The sequence below is a fragment of the Scyliorhinus canicula genome, chromosome 1 (genome assembly GCF_902713615.1).
Source record: "Scyliorhinus canicula chromosome 1, sScyCan1.1, whole genome shotgun sequence".
In the NCBI taxonomy this organism is placed as follows: Eukaryota; Metazoa; Chordata; class Chondrichthyes; order Carcharhiniformes; family Scyliorhinidae; genus Scyliorhinus; species Scyliorhinus canicula.
In genome coordinates, this window is record NC_052146.1 from 186,832,020 (window position 1) to 186,847,589 (window position 15,570).

At 46.4% G+C, this 15,570-nt stretch overlaps 1 protein-coding gene across 1 annotated transcript in view; it reads right to left on the reverse strand.

The window, feature by feature from the left end:
- The window catches only part of pygb (phosphorylase, glycogen; brain), a 122,790-nt gene that overhangs the window by 100,629 nt on the left and 6,591 nt on the right, over positions 1 to 15,570 (reverse strand). The gene's annotated exons all lie outside the window — the stretch shown is intronic.

Consider the following 15,570-nt stretch of genomic DNA (forward strand, 5'->3'; position numbering starts at 1 on the left):
GGAATGGCCACGAGGGATCCCTGCACTGTCTGCCTGTTAGTTTTCTTTCCCCTGACTGTAACCCAGCTACTCTTGTCCAGTACCTTTGGTGTGGCTACCTCCCTGTAACTCTTCTCTATGACCCCCTCTGCCTCCCGGATGATCCGAAGTTCATCCAGCTCCAGCTCCAGTACCTTAACACGGTCTCTGAGGAGCTGGAGTTGGGTGCACTTCCCGCAGGTATAGTCAGCGGGGACACCAGTGGTATCCCTCACCACCCACATCCTACAGGAGGAGCATGCAACTGCCCTAGCCTCCATCCCCTCTTACTTTACAGAATTAGCTGCCCTGTGGACCAACTGGACCTCCGCCCTCCGACTCTGCTCCCAGTCAGCTGTACTCTAAACTCCTGGTTCCCTTCACGCTCTTTGATAAATATAGGAAATTAAATGAAAGGAGTACCTTACTCCCTCCTCACCTAACTCCCTCCGTCACCAAACTCTCACTGTAGCACTCAAATGCCACAAGCTCAGCACTCAGTGCAAACAAAGTCTGCACTGTATCTAGCCCCTATTTATACTGTGACTCTAGCTTCTAAAAACTGGCCTAATGCAATTAACTAATTAACAAGCTCCAGCTGCAAGTAAGTCCAAGTAGAACCTTGTTTAAAGCTGATTCAAAATTCACCTTCTTATAGACCAAACTGCAACTTTTAAGTTAATTAACTAAATAAAAGAAATACTAGACTTTAAATAACCCTTATACTCCCTCCGTCACCAAACTCTCACTGTAGCACTCAAATGCCACAAGCTCAGCACTCAGTGCAAACAAAGTCTGCACTGTATCTAGCCCCTATTTATACTGTGACTCTAGCTTCTAAAAACTGGCCTAATGCAATTAACTAATTAACAAGCTCCAGCTGCAAGTAAGTCCAAGTAGAACCTTGTTTAAAGCTGATTCAAAATTCACCTTCTTATAGACCAAACTGCAACTTTTAAGTTAATTAACTAAATAAAAGAAATACTAGACTTTAAATAACCCTTATACTCCCTCCGTCACCAAACTCTCACTGTAGCACTCAAATGCCACAAGCTCAGCACTCAGTGCAAACAAAGTCTGCACTGTATCTAGCCCCTATTTATACTGTGACTCTAGCTTCTAAAAACTGGCCTAATGCAATTAACTAATTAACAAGCTCCAGCTGCAAGTAAGTCCAAGTAGAACCTTGTTTAAAGCTGATTCAAAATTCACCTTCTTATAGACCAAACTGCAACTTTTAAGTTAATTAACTAAATAAAAGAAATACTAGACTTTAAATAACCCTTATACTCCCTCCGTCACCAAACTCTCACTGTAGCACTCAAATGCCACAAGCTCAGCACTCAGTGCAAACAAAGTCTGCACTGTATCTAGCCCCTATTTATACTGTGACTCTAGCTTCTAAAAACTGGCCTAATGCAATTAACTAATTAACAAGCTCCAGCTGCAAGTAAGTCCAAGTAGAACCTTGTTTAAAGCTGATTCAAAATTCACCTTCTTATAGACCAAACTGCAACTTTTAAGTTAATTAACTAAATAAAAGAAATACTAGACTTTAAATAACCCTTATACTCCCTCCGTCACCAAACTCTCACTGTAGCACTCAAATGCCACAAGCTCAGCACTCAGTGCAAACAAAGTCTGCACTGTATCTAGCCCCTATTTATACTGTGACTCTAGCTTCTAAAAACTGGCCTAATGCAATTAACTAATTAACAAGCTCCAGCTGCAAGTAAGTCCAAGTAGAACCTTGTTTAAAGCTGATTCAAAATTCACCTTCTTATAGACCAAACTGCAACTTTTAAGTTAATTAACTAAATAAAAGAAATACTAGACTTTAAATAACCCTTATACTCCCTCCGTCACCAAACTCTCACTGTAGCACTCAAATGCCACAAGCTCAGCACTCAGTGCAAACTTTTTATATAATATAATATTTATATAATAATAAAGTGTGAACAGCTTATGGAGAAGAAACAGATTATAGACGATTGGGGAGGTCCCTGAGTTTTACATATGTTAATGTATAGTCAAGGGGAGGAGTTTAAAAGATGGGACATGTTGCCGCGGTCGCTGGCGGGCAGGGTGCAGTCAGTCAAGATGACGGTGCACCCGAGGTTTTTGTTCCTGTTCCAGTGCCTCCCCATCCTTATCCCGAAGGCCTTTTTTAGGAGGGTCAACAGGAGTATTACGGGATTTGTATGGGCGCATGGGACTCCGAGGATGAGAAGGGTGTTTTTGGAGCAGGGCAGGGATAGGGGAGGGCTGGCGTTGCCCAACCTGTGTGGGTACTATTGAGCTGCCAACGTAGCGATGGTGCGTAAGTGGGTAATGGACGGGGAAGGGGCAGCATGGAAGAGGATGGAGATGGCGTCCTGTGTGGACACGAGCCTGGAGGTACTGGTAACGGTGCCGTTGCCGCTCCCTCCATCGAGGTATACCACGAGCCCGGTGGTGGCGGCTACCCTCAAAATCTGGGGGCAATGGAGACGGCATAGGGGGGAGGTGGGGCGCTCAATGGGAGTCCCCGATATGGGGGAACCACCGGTTTGTACCAGGGAGCATCGATGGCGGGTTTCTTGGCTGGCACAGGGTAGGTATTAGGAGGTTGAGGGACCTGTTTGTGGATGGGAGGTTTGCGAGCCTGGGTGAGTTAGAGGGGACGTTTGGGCTTCCCCCGGGGAACATGTTTAGGTACATGCAGGTTAGGGCGTCTGCCAGGCGGCAGGTGGAGGGGTTCCCTCTGCTGCCCCCATGTGGGGTACGGGACAGGGTGCTCTCGGGGGTGTGGGTTGGAGGAGGGAGGATTTCGGACATGTACCACGTCATGCAGGAGGTGGATGAGGCCTCGGTGGAGGAGCTGAAGGGTAAATGGGAAGAGGAGCTGGGTGAGGAGATTGAGGAGGGGACGTGGGCGAATGCCCTGGAAAGAGCGAATTCCTCCTCTTCCTATGCGAGGCTTAGCCTCATACAGTTCAAGGTGCTGCATAGGGCCCACATGACCGGGACGAGGATGAGTAGGTTTTTCGGGGGCGATGACAGGTGTGCTAGGTGCTCGGGGAGCCCAGCGAACCACGCCCATATGTTCTGGGCATGCCCAGCGCTGGGGGAATTTTGGAAGGGGGTAGCAAGGACGGTGTCGAGGGTGGTAGGATCCAGGGTAAAGCCAGGCTGGGGACTCGCAATTTGTGGGGTTGCAGTGGAGCCGGCGAGTGCAGGAGGAGAAAGAGGCCGGTGTTCTGGCCTTTGCGTCCCTAGTAGCCCGGCGGAGGATTTTGCTTCAATGGAAGGATGCGAGGCCCCCAAGCGTGGAGGCCTGGATCAATGATATGGCGGGGTTCATCAAATTGGAGAGGGTGAAATTTGCCCTGAGGGGATCAGTACAGAGGTTTTTGTAGGCGGTGGCAGCATTTCCTTGACTTCCTGGCAGAACGGTAGGAAAAGAGGGCCGGCAGCAGCAGCAACCGGGGTGGGGGGGGGGGTGGGGGTTCGGGGGAGGGGAGAAATGTGTCCATTTGTTTATTGAATATGCCAGGTGCTTACCTATTTCTTTTTGTAGTTGCTGGGATGGGGGGGGGGGGGGGGGGGGGGGGGGTTGGGGGTGTTGTTAATACTGTTTTCTTGTTGTTACTAATGTATAGTCAAGGAAGTTAATGGGGGCAGATATCTGAATACACAGAAGGCATAATCAAAGAACAACAAAGGTATTATTGACCAGGCTCCGTGAAGAATGGGAGACAGTTACCATCTAGCAGTTTCAGAAACCGGACAGGCCAGTTTCCAGTCACCAAGCCTGAAGGCCAAATTTACTGCAAACAAACTTCCAAATCTTAGAGTCAAGGCACTGCAGAAAACCTTCGTAACAAGTTTTAAAATATCTTCAGTGGACCAAGAAAAAGACGGTTCTCAGATTTGAACATTCTCCCTGTACTGTGTGGTAACTATGGCTGGCTATTCAATTTGAATGTTGTTTGGGGAACAAGGGAAGTCTTAGAGTTCAGGTATTGTATGTTCTATAGAAACAGTGTGTGTTTAATACTTCATGAATCTTAAATTGCACAAGAGTAGAGTAGACTGGTTTGTGTGTATTTATCTTTTCTTTACTTTAATAAACAGTCTTTAATAATGGTTACCCGCCGACTAGGCTAATTACTCTCACTGGAGTTTCACTTGTCGCCTCATACCAAAATAAAACAAAACTATACACCCCTCCTCCTCCACACCAAAATAACCCCCCCGAACCAGTGTTCCAAATTGGGATACCCTCACAGATGTTTTTTTTTAAATTTAGAGTACCCAATAATTTTTTTTTCCAATTAAGGGGCAATTTAGTGTGGCCAATCCACCTACGCTGCACATTTTTGGGTTGTGGGGGTGAAACCCACGCAGACATGGGGAGACTGTGCAAACTCCACATGGATAGTGACCCAGGGCTGGGATTTGAACCCGGGTCCTCAGTGCCGTAGGCAGCAATGCTAACCACTGTGCCACCCCTGAGATACCCTCACAGATAACATCAGTGTGCTCTGTGATATTGCTTCCTCCCTATTTCTGGAATTGCGTGCAGCCCCATAAATCCATCGAGGTACATTCCTCCAAAGCCTCTTGTGCATCCCTGATTTTGTGCTCCACCAGTCGCAATCATGCCGTGAGATGTCGGAACTTTAAGCTTTGTAATTCCTTCATTAAACCTTGCTACCTCTTTCCTCCTTTTAGATGCTTCTTACAACCTAGCTTTACATCTCTTCAACGCCCAATACATCCAATGACTATTCCTCATCATTTTCTACTCTTATACCTGGAGCATGAAAGGGACAAACCAAACATATTTTTCCATCTGGCAAAGAATGAGAACATGTCAAAGAAAATAGTATCACCACATTTATATGTTTGGATATCCAATGACACAAAGATAGTGGCATTGTAGGCAGCAAAATTATAAGATTAAAAGTGAATGGCGAAAACTGTGGCAAATGGATTTTAATGTAGGCAAATTTGAGGTCATCAGCCTTGAACCCAAAACAGATAGATCAGGTACTCTTTAAAATAAAAAAAACTTAGAAACCGTGGAAGTCCAAAGTGGTTTGGAATCTGGTTAATGGATGATAATATCTTGGAAAGGGTCAGAAAATAATCAAAAAAGCCAACAAAATGCTGGTCTCCGCACTTAGAAAAGTAGAATTCAATGGGTTAGATGTTATGCTCCAGCTATGCAAAGCCCTGGTTAAACCACACAGCTGGAGAACTGGAAACAGTTCTGGGCCCCACACCTAAGGAAGGATATATGGAGGGAGAGCAGTGTAGGTTTACCAGAATAGGGCAAAATTACATAAGTGATTCCACAAACTGGGTTGGATTCTTTGGCCGCGCCCGCCGCGGACGGGACGTGGACCATGTTAACCTCGAGCGGGAATTTCTGGTCGGTTTTCGCTTCATTGCCATCTACCTCATTTCTGTTGTTTAGAAAGTCTAACACAGGGGTGGGCAAACTTTTCCGTGCAAGGGCCACATTCAGAAATTCACAATTTTAAAGGGCCGCATAGTATATTAAATAAAATAATTACTTCACCCGGTTATGATTCTGGGCGCCTCATATAGAACATAGAACAGTACAGCACAGAACAGGCCCTTCGGCCCTCGATGTTGTGCCGAGCAATGATCACCCTACTCAAGTCAACGTATCCAAACTATACCAGTAAGTAACCCAACAGCCCCCCCCCATTAACCTTAAAAAAAAAGAAATTAAAAATTTTTTTTTAATGACTTGGTGGGCCGCATAAAGACCTTTGGCGGGCCGCAGTTTGCCCACCCCTGGTCTAACACTAGGGTGCATACCTAAAAAAAATACACAACTTTCCATGAGTGAAATGTGGAAACACCTTTACACACAAGAGTGGTTGAAGTTTGAGGTTCTCTTTCACAAACAGCAATTAGCGGCATATCAATTGCTAATTTTAAAATCAGAGAGTTTGTTAATCCAAAGTATTAATGGGATATGGGACAAGGTGTGTAAATGGAGTTAGGCACCAGATCAGATATGACCTCTTTGAATGGTGGAATACGGTCAAGGACCAAATGGTCTATTCCTGTTCCTATAAATTATTTTTGAGATCCGATGAAAGATCTTAAACTTTCATGTTTCTCGCTCCACAGATGCTACCTGACCATCTGCGTTCTTCCTGTATTTTCAGCTTTTATTTCCTAAAAATTAAATTACCTGAGGTTATGAAATGTTTTTATTATGACAGACAATAAACCACTATCCCTTCTGGTTCCTGTGAATCACTAATCACATTTTTTCATTGTTGAGCAGGTGAGTTGAAGGGCCGAGAGCAGTCAGGAACAGCACAACATTTATGAAACAGGTTTGGTTATACCCATTGGCGTTTAGAAGAATGAATGAAAGATAACCTTATTGAAATGTGCAAGATCTTGAAGGGACTGGATAGGCACGATACCAGGAGGATGTTTCCTCTTGTGGGGTAGTCTGGAACTAGGGGATCCAGTTTAAGAATAGAGGTCTCCCTTTTAAGATGGAGATGAGGAGACGTTCTTCTCTCTCAGAGGGCTGTTAGTCTATGGAATTCTCTTCCCAGAAAGCAGTGAAGGCTAGGTCATTGAATTAACTCAAGGCTGATTAGTTACATTTTTAATCAACAAGAAGTCAAGGGTTATGGGGGAAAAGAGAGAAAAGGGAAGTTGAAACCACAAATAGATCAGTCATGATCTTATTGAATGGCAGAGCAGAAGCTTGAAGGATTGAATGACCTACTCCTGTTCCAAAGTCCGATAGTCCTTATATTTAATTTGGATAAGAAGTGCAGTAAATTACGATAAGTGCTCAGCACAATTCTGTATTTGTCAGGTTGAAAATATTTGAGGCGGAAATTACCGACTGTTCATGCCGGCAGGATACCGACGTCACACTCCCTCCCCAGGTTTCCCAGTGACAAGGTGTGCATTGAACGGGGAATCCCGTTGACAACGATGGGATCAGAAAATCACGCTGGCAGGCTGTCTCCTCCACCGAAATACACGCAATGAGTTGCTCAGTAAATCTTGCCCAACGTTGCCCAAACACACATTGGGTGCCAGGGCACCCTACAAGCACATGAATCTACACTGGTATCATACCTTTAAAATTGGTCATAGTTTTCCTATTTATAGTGAGTTTATAATATTTAACTTCTACAGGTGAAAATAATTGTTATCACGAGATAAAACACAAAGATTGGCACCAGTAGGGCAGCACGGTGGCACAGTGGTTAGCACTGCTGCATCACGGTACCGAGATCCCAAGTTTGATCCCGGCTCTGGGTCACTGTCCGTGTGGAGTTTGCACGTTCTCCCCGTGTCTGCGTAGGTTTCGCCCCCACAACCCAAAAGATGTGCAGTGTAGGTGGATTGGCCATGCTAAATTGCCCCTTGATTGGAAAAAATGAATTGGGTAATCTAAAATTTTTTTTTTTTTTTAAATTGGCACCAGTGACCCACATAGGCAGGAAAACAGAAGACAATTACTTAGGTGCCTGCTCCTGAGCTCTATCCAATCCTTCTAATTGGACACTGCATGTGTATGGCATGTTGGGTAAGGACAGGACGGGGCTAATCAACTTGCATTTAAATAGAACTTCTAACATAGCAAAATATCAATAAAATTGTGTTTTGAAAGAATGTTATCAGCAAAAAATTGACAAGGAGCCAGAGAAGCAGAAAGTTATGACAGGTGAGCAAAGCATTGTTAAAGTTCTGGGCTGGATTCTCCTGCTCCGCCTGCAGCAAGAATTCCACGGGTTGGCCGTGTAGAATGCAAAAATCCATTGACCTCGGGTGGGATTCTCCCGTCGCCGGGCGAACGCGGCTGGAGAATCCTGCCATTACTTTTTGAGGAGCAAAAAAAGAGAAAGGCTGAAAGTTTGGGGAGAGAATGCCAAATCTTAGGACCCAGATGAGTGGTAGCATGACGGTCAGTGTTGGGCTATGGATAATATGTTAGAATTGGAATTACTGAGCTCTGACGGTTGTAGGGTTGATGGAGTTTACAGAGCTGGGAAGGTTGAAGGATATCAACAATTATTTTTTGAAGTCAAGATGCTGGTAGACTAGGAACCAATGTAGGCTGGTGTGCACAGGGCTGATGGACAAATGGTGCAGGTAATGACGTATGCTGCAAACAGGAGGCTGCTCAACTGTGACAGCCCTCTAAAGTCAACAGTCTATTAACGCACAAAGGAAGGCAATTGCACAGTGACATTGCCATTGGATTATAAATCTAGAGACCCACAATAATGCTCTGATGATCCAAGTTTGAGTCCTACCACAGCAGATGGTGAAGTTTGAATTCAATTTTTGTTTCAGTGTGGAAAGTCTAGTGATGACCATGAAACTATTGCCTGTAGCCACCTGGGTTGGCCACTTCCCGACTTAAAATGGAGATTCGCTGAGAACGCAGGGAAAAATGGACAGTCTGAGAAAAACAAGCAGTTTTCAGAGGTTTCCTGTGTATTCGATTTGCAGAAGGCAGACAGCACTGAAACTGGCAGTAATCTACATATTAATGAGCGATTCCCAGACCCAATAGAAACAGTTAGAGATGACCGAGGTAAAACCAGACTCCTCGGCGCTAGCAGGGGTCCAAAACAAAAGAAGCCAACGAACACTTAAGGACCGCCCAGCGATCAGGGAACAGCCCCAGTATTGGGGAAATCAAATCCATTGATTGGGAACATGATCCAATCAACTGGAGCCAGGTACGGGGTCCGCCCAAAAGGGCGCGAAGCCCCTGGGGACTATAAAATAGAGTCAAAACAAGTCTAGCAGCTAACCAGCAGCTCGAAACAACCCTTGACAGAGACATGCCTAGCAGCTGCACAAACAAGTAAGTGTCCAGTCAACGCACGCTACTAGATAGGCGCTCCTGACCTTTAGTCCATACAAGCTGGAAGCCCGCAGCCCCAGGATCGAACGAGAGGCCCTGACCCAGTGGGTTCCTTTTCCAAAAGCTAAGTATTGGCCTTTAGTGGTAGAAGTAGTCTAGTTTTGTAGTATTTATGCATGAGTAGCGATTGACTGTGTATATAATAAATGTGTTTTGATTTGAACCTTACTAACTGGTGTATTGAGTTATTGATCAGCACTTGAACTTGAACCTTGTGGTGGTATCATAAAGATACCTGGCGACTCTAGAGCAAAGTTATAAAACAGAGCCAATTGAGTGTAAAGCACACTCACCAAAACGAGCAACATGCCAATTGTTGGTCAGGCCTATCTGGTTCACTATTGTCCTTTAGGGGAGGAAATCTGCCATCCTTACCTGGTCTGGCCTCCATGTGACTCCAGGTCCTACTGCCCTCTGAAAATGGCCTAGCCATTCAGTTCAAGGGCAGTTAGTGATGAACAATTTTTAAAATAAATTTAGAGTACCCAATTAATTTTTTCCAATTAAAGAGGCAATTTAGCATGGCCAATCCACCTAGCCTGCACATCTTTTGGGTTTTGGGGGCGAAACCCACGCAAACACGTGGAGAATGTGCAAACTCCACACGGACAGTGACCCAGAGCCAGGATCAAACCTGGGACCTTGGCGCCATGAGGCAACAGGGCTAACCCACTGTGCCACCGTGTTGCCCTAGTGATGAACAATTAATGTGGCTAATGATGTCCACGTCCCATGAAAGAAGTTTTTAAAAATACTTAAGATGGACTTTCACCTCCCCCCTCCCAGGCACCGCAATCAGGCTCTATGCACACAATTTACATAAAGCCCACCCCAGTGATAATGCACACAGCTGCAAGCAGGCCCCGGGGATGCAGACAGACATAGCAGCCATACCCAGGTAAGCCCTGAAGTTTGAACAAGGAGGGATCAGGGAGCTAGAAAATGGGGTGAGGCCTGTGAAGACAGTGATGTGGGTGGACTTTGAAGAGTGGGGCAATATTGTGTGTGTTTGGGGGGTGGGGGGGGTGAGAAATGTGCACCCTGTGGCACCCCCTGAATGAAGTGCACCCCCTTTCTTCCTGCCTTGTTCACAAAGTTTAAGAAAAAAAATGGCCTTCTCGTTCCTGCCCACACCCACGGGAAGCTGAAAAATTGAGCTGCTTTATTATTTTAAAGCTGAACTATGTTTGAACGAGTATCAAAGCAGAAAGAAAGGAGGAACTTGCGTTTATATAGCACTTTTTATATTCAAACTGCTTATAGACAATGAAATACTTTTATTAGTGTAGTCACTACACCTCAAAAGTATTTCACAGACTGTAAAATGCTTAAAGGTGTTGTGAAAGCATTATAAAAAATCTAGTTCTTTCTTAAACAAAGGCACATTATCCACCCAATTATTCAAACATAAAGCTGTTCAAAATGATTAACTGACTAGCTTTGCCGTGTCTGCGTGGGTCTCACTCCCACAACCCAAAGATGTGGAGGGTAGGTGGATTGGCCACGCTAAATTGCCCCTTTATTGGAAAAAAATGTATTGGGTACTTTAAATTTATAAAAGAAAAAAAAAAATGACTAACTCTGAAAGAATATGCACTGTCTCGGCAATCCAGCAAAGTGACTTAATGAGTGGCCAAATAAATCTCAGAAATATCAGGTGGTGTTTTAGCAAACTGTTTTAAAATATTTTTATTCAACGCATTTGCACATCCACAAAAAGAATAACAAAACAATTCAATAAACAAGCACACCCCAAATGCTCCCCTGATGCTAACCCCACCTCGCATCCTGCCTTCCCCATTCTGACCCCGTAACACTCCCCCCCCCCCCCCCCCCCCCCAGCTGACCCTTCAAACCTCCTGAAAGAAACCAATAAATATCCCCCACCAGGGCTCCCTTCCACTCCATCAACTCCTTATAGACATCCAACACCTCTTCCCCCCCCCCCCCCCCCTCCTCTATTTTGTCCTTCAGCAGCACCTTGTCCTGCAACCCCAGGGTCGGCAGCTCAGGCATGGACGGCAGCTCTTTCCTTACAAAGTCCTGAACCTGCAGGTACCTAATGTCACTCCCTCTGGGCAACTCATACATTTCCTCCAGCCCTGCGAATTTACCCCCTATAAAAAGTCACCAAAGCGCTCAATCACCACCTGCCATCACACCCTCATCCTCGTATCCAGCCCTATCGGAGCAAACCTATGGTTATTACAGATCGGTGCTCACACCGAGGCACTCTCCAGACACAAATGTTGCCTCCACTGCCCTCACACACACCCTGAGGGCCGACACCACCATTAGTCTCATGGAGTACCTGGCCAGCAAGAGCGGTAAAGACGACCTACTCCTGCACAATGCTGCCTCCACCACCCCCACATCAAACCCTCCCACTCAGCCCATTTCCTAACCATAACAATATCCACAGCCCAATAACAGTTCATCATATTCAGCAATGCCTGCCACCAGTCCCCTCTCCAAGAAAGCCCGCCAGGCCCACGGGGTCTTCCCCGCCCACACAAACCCAGATATCAGCCCATTGACCTTCCTGAAAAACAACTTGGGAAGACTGGGAGGTTCTGAAATACAAACAGAAACTCTGGCAGCACTGTCATTTTCACTGTCTGCACCCGTTCTGCCAGCTCATCCCACCTTGTCCCCTCCATCCCCTCCACCAGCCCAGCCAAGTTCAGTTTATGCAACTGCACCCAATTTTGTGCCGTTTGGAGGCCCAAATACCTGAAACTTGTCCCCAACACCCTAAACTGCAACTTCCCATGTCTCCTTTCCTGCCCTCAATCAGGAACACCTCGCTCTTTCCCATATTCAATTTGTATCCCGAAAGCTGGCCAAATTCCCCCAGGATCTCCATGATGCCTCCGATGCTACTCACTGGGTCCGAAAAATATAATAACAGGTCGTCCGCATACAATGAGACCATGTGCTCGATGCCCCCCCCACCCCCACTCAATCTTTCTCCAGGCCCTTGACACCCTAAGTGCCATTGTTAGCTGCTCTATCGCCAAGGCAAAAAGCTTCAGGGAGAGCGGGCACCCCTGCCTCGTCCCGCGATGCAGCCCGAAGTACCCCGAACTCACTTGATTCATCCACACGCTCGCAACCGCCGCCGTATATAGCAGCTGGACCCAATCCACACACGCCTGCCCAAAACCGAACTGACCCAGCACATCCAGCAAATACGCCGACTCCATCCGATCAAATGCCTTCTCCGCATCCATCGCCACCACGATCTCCACCTCTTGCCCCTCCAAAGGCATCATAATTACATTGAGTAGCCTCCTCACATTCGCCGACAACTGCCTCCCCTTCTCAAAACCCGTCTGATCCTCACCTATCAATCCCGGGACACAGTCCTCAATTCGGGATGCCATCACCTTCACATTCAGTAGCGATCGGGTGGTACAACCCACACTGCTCCGGGTCCTTGTCCTTCTTCAAAATCAGAGAGATGAAAGCCTGCAACAATGTAGGGGGGAGTTACCCCCTCTCCCTAATTGCATTATGCACCCTCACAGCAGTGGCCCCAGGTCTGCCCCAAACCTTTTATAAAACACTACTGGGAACCCGTCCAGCCCCGGAGCCTTCCCTGCCTGAATCGTCCCCATACCATCCATCACCTTCCGCAGCTCAATTGGGACCCCCAGTCCCTGAATCAGTCCCTCTTCCACTTTGGGGAAACTCAAACCCAGCCAGGAACCAGAGCATCCCCTCCCATCCGGCTGGGGGCCCCATCTTGTAGAACCTCCTATAGAATGCCTCAATCACCCCTTTCACCCCCTCCGGGTCCATCACCATCTTGCCCTCATCATCCCTAACCCTACCCATCTCCCTCGCCACCTCTCGTTTTCCAGCCGATAGGCCAACATCCTGCTCACCTTTTCCCCACATTCATACCGCCTTCTCTGTAGAAATTAGTCCAAACTCCATCTAAGACCCTGCATCTCCTTCAACTGCCTTGCCTCTGGCACCTCAGAATATCTCCTGTCCATCCTCAAAATCTCATCCAATTGTCTTGCCCTCTCCTCCTGCTCCGTTTTCTCCCTATGCACCCAAATTGATATGAGCTCCCCCCTAATCTTGAGTGCCTCCCACAGCATGGCAGTTGTCACCTCCATGTTGTTCAGCTCCATGTAGCCCCGAACGGCAGCCCTCATCCACTCACACACATCCTCATCCGCCAGCAACCTCACATTCACCCCCCCCCCCCCCCCCCCCACCCCCCGCTATCCACAAATCCACCCAGTGCAGTGCGTGGTCGGAAACCACAATCACCACAAACTCTGAGGCGGCCATCCTGCCAGCGGCGTTTTGTCCAACACAATCTGTGAGTACACCCGGTGCACATGGAAAAAGTATGAAAGCTCCTTTGCCCTCGGCGTCCCAAACCTCCACGGGTCCACCACCCCCCTATGTGATCCATAAACCCCCTCAACTCCTTCACCACTGCCAAAATCCTAAATGACTTGGGACTTGACCGATCCATGGTCGGATCTATGACTGTGTTAATATCCCCCCCCCCCCACCCCCGCACCACGTGACCATTTGACCGGCCCATTCACCCCCTCACGTTCCACGTCACGTGACCCTCAGGCCCACCTTCTGATGTCTACCGCCATCGATCCCTTCCCAACTGCCCCACACCAACCACACCCATGTCAGCAACCCTCCTCCCCTCCCCTCAAACAAAGAACAAACTCTATCCCCCACCCCACCCCCACACACACAGACCTTCCTCCTGGTAAATCCCCACTTCACTCCCGTTAACAAGGCCACTCAAAGCCTCCAATCATCCTTCCTCCCTCCAGCCGTCACCCCCCCCCCCCCCAACCGTCAACTCATAAAGATTAACAAAAAGGCACATCAACCATCGTTGCTCCCCCATAGGAACCTGGCAGTGACTCTCCAGGTCCTTTAACTTCTTCTGCATGGCCCCCACCACCGACATACACACACACCGACACACAGACACAGCAACATCCAACTTTAAAATTAGAACTAGATCCGATGCCAGGAATCATAAAGGGAAGTGGAAAGATGGAACGTCTCTCTCCTCCAAACAGTTCTTGAGGTAAGGCCGATTGAAAATTTCAAGACGGAGATTGACAGAATTTTGTTAGGCAAAATAGTGTTACGGAATCATGATAAATAACTGGAGTTAAGATACAGATTAATTATGATCTAACTGAATGGTAGAACGGATGAATGTGTCTGAACAGCCTATCCCAGTTACTATGTTTGTTCTTTTGTCTGTTGCTTTGAACAGAGATATCCATTCCAGTCCTGTCGCTCTTTATTCACAAAGATCTATATTTGAATGAAACTTTTCAAATGCCCAAACCATGCCACATTGTATCTTAGAAATATTTGCCAGCTTGATTCAGTAACATTACATACCTGAATGCTACAGCTGCAAAGATAAATCCAGCACCTCTGCCAAGAGGATACACCGAGCTAATTTAGCAAAACTTGCGAGGAACAAGTCTCAGTTTTCTAAATTGCCAAATGAAGTTCACAAGCTGACTGCATCACTTACTTACTTCTTGAATATGTCCTTTTTCTCAATACATTTCTGAACACTTTTGATGAATGTTGCTTTAATATCAGCCCAAATAATTTTTTAAAAAGCAAATCATTTGAGTATCGCAATAGTCGAGCTCAGTGATAGCACTCTCACCCTTAACTCTGAGATGGTCATCAGTTCAGATTTCCAACCCAGAGACTTGAGCACATAATCCAGTCTGAGACTCAGGTGCAGTATTGAGAAGGTGCCAACTTTCAGATGAGACATTTAGCAGACAGAGGCTGCCCCATTAGGTGGGCAGAAAAGATCCCACAGCACAATTTGAAGAGAAGGAGAGTACTGTGCCTTGAATAATAATTGACATTAACCAATACCACAAAAACTGCGGTTGCAGAACTACAATAACCATAGTACAAAAGTATGTTTATTATCTGAGCTGCAATTTGGGATGCCCTGAGGTTATGAAAGTGATTCAAGTGCAAGTCTCTTTTTTAAAAACTGACTCATCTCTACCATGCGCCCAGAGTTGCTAGGTTCAAGTGTAGCAATACACTGACGGATAGCAATTAAATCACTACAGCCAGGGCAGCACGGTGGTGCAGTGGATTAGCCCTGTTGCCTCACGGCGCCGAGGTCCCAGGTTCGATCCCGGCTCTGGGTCACTGTCCGTGTGGAGTTTGCACATTCTCCCCGTGTTTGCGTGTAATTTGCCCCACAATCCAAAGATGTGCAGGCTAGGTGGATTGGCCACGCTAAATTGCCCCTTAATTAGAAAGGAATTGGGTACTCTAAATTTTTTTTTTTAAATCAGCACAGACAAGCCAAATGAAGTCAAGACCTAGCTGTTCTCATAACGAAAAGTGAGCCAGCTCAGTCTCTCTCTCAACACAAGTCCAACTTTAACTCCCCAAGCATCTTATCATTTTAATAAATTGGTTAGAATTGAGGTTTCCAAATTTCAGTAATGCATTACACTGCTCATTCAGTGAGATATTTTGAATTGGTAGAGAAGTTGTGAAAATCATATCATATTTCTGAGAAAGCTTCTTCAATCATTACGTCAACTTGGCATGTTAAA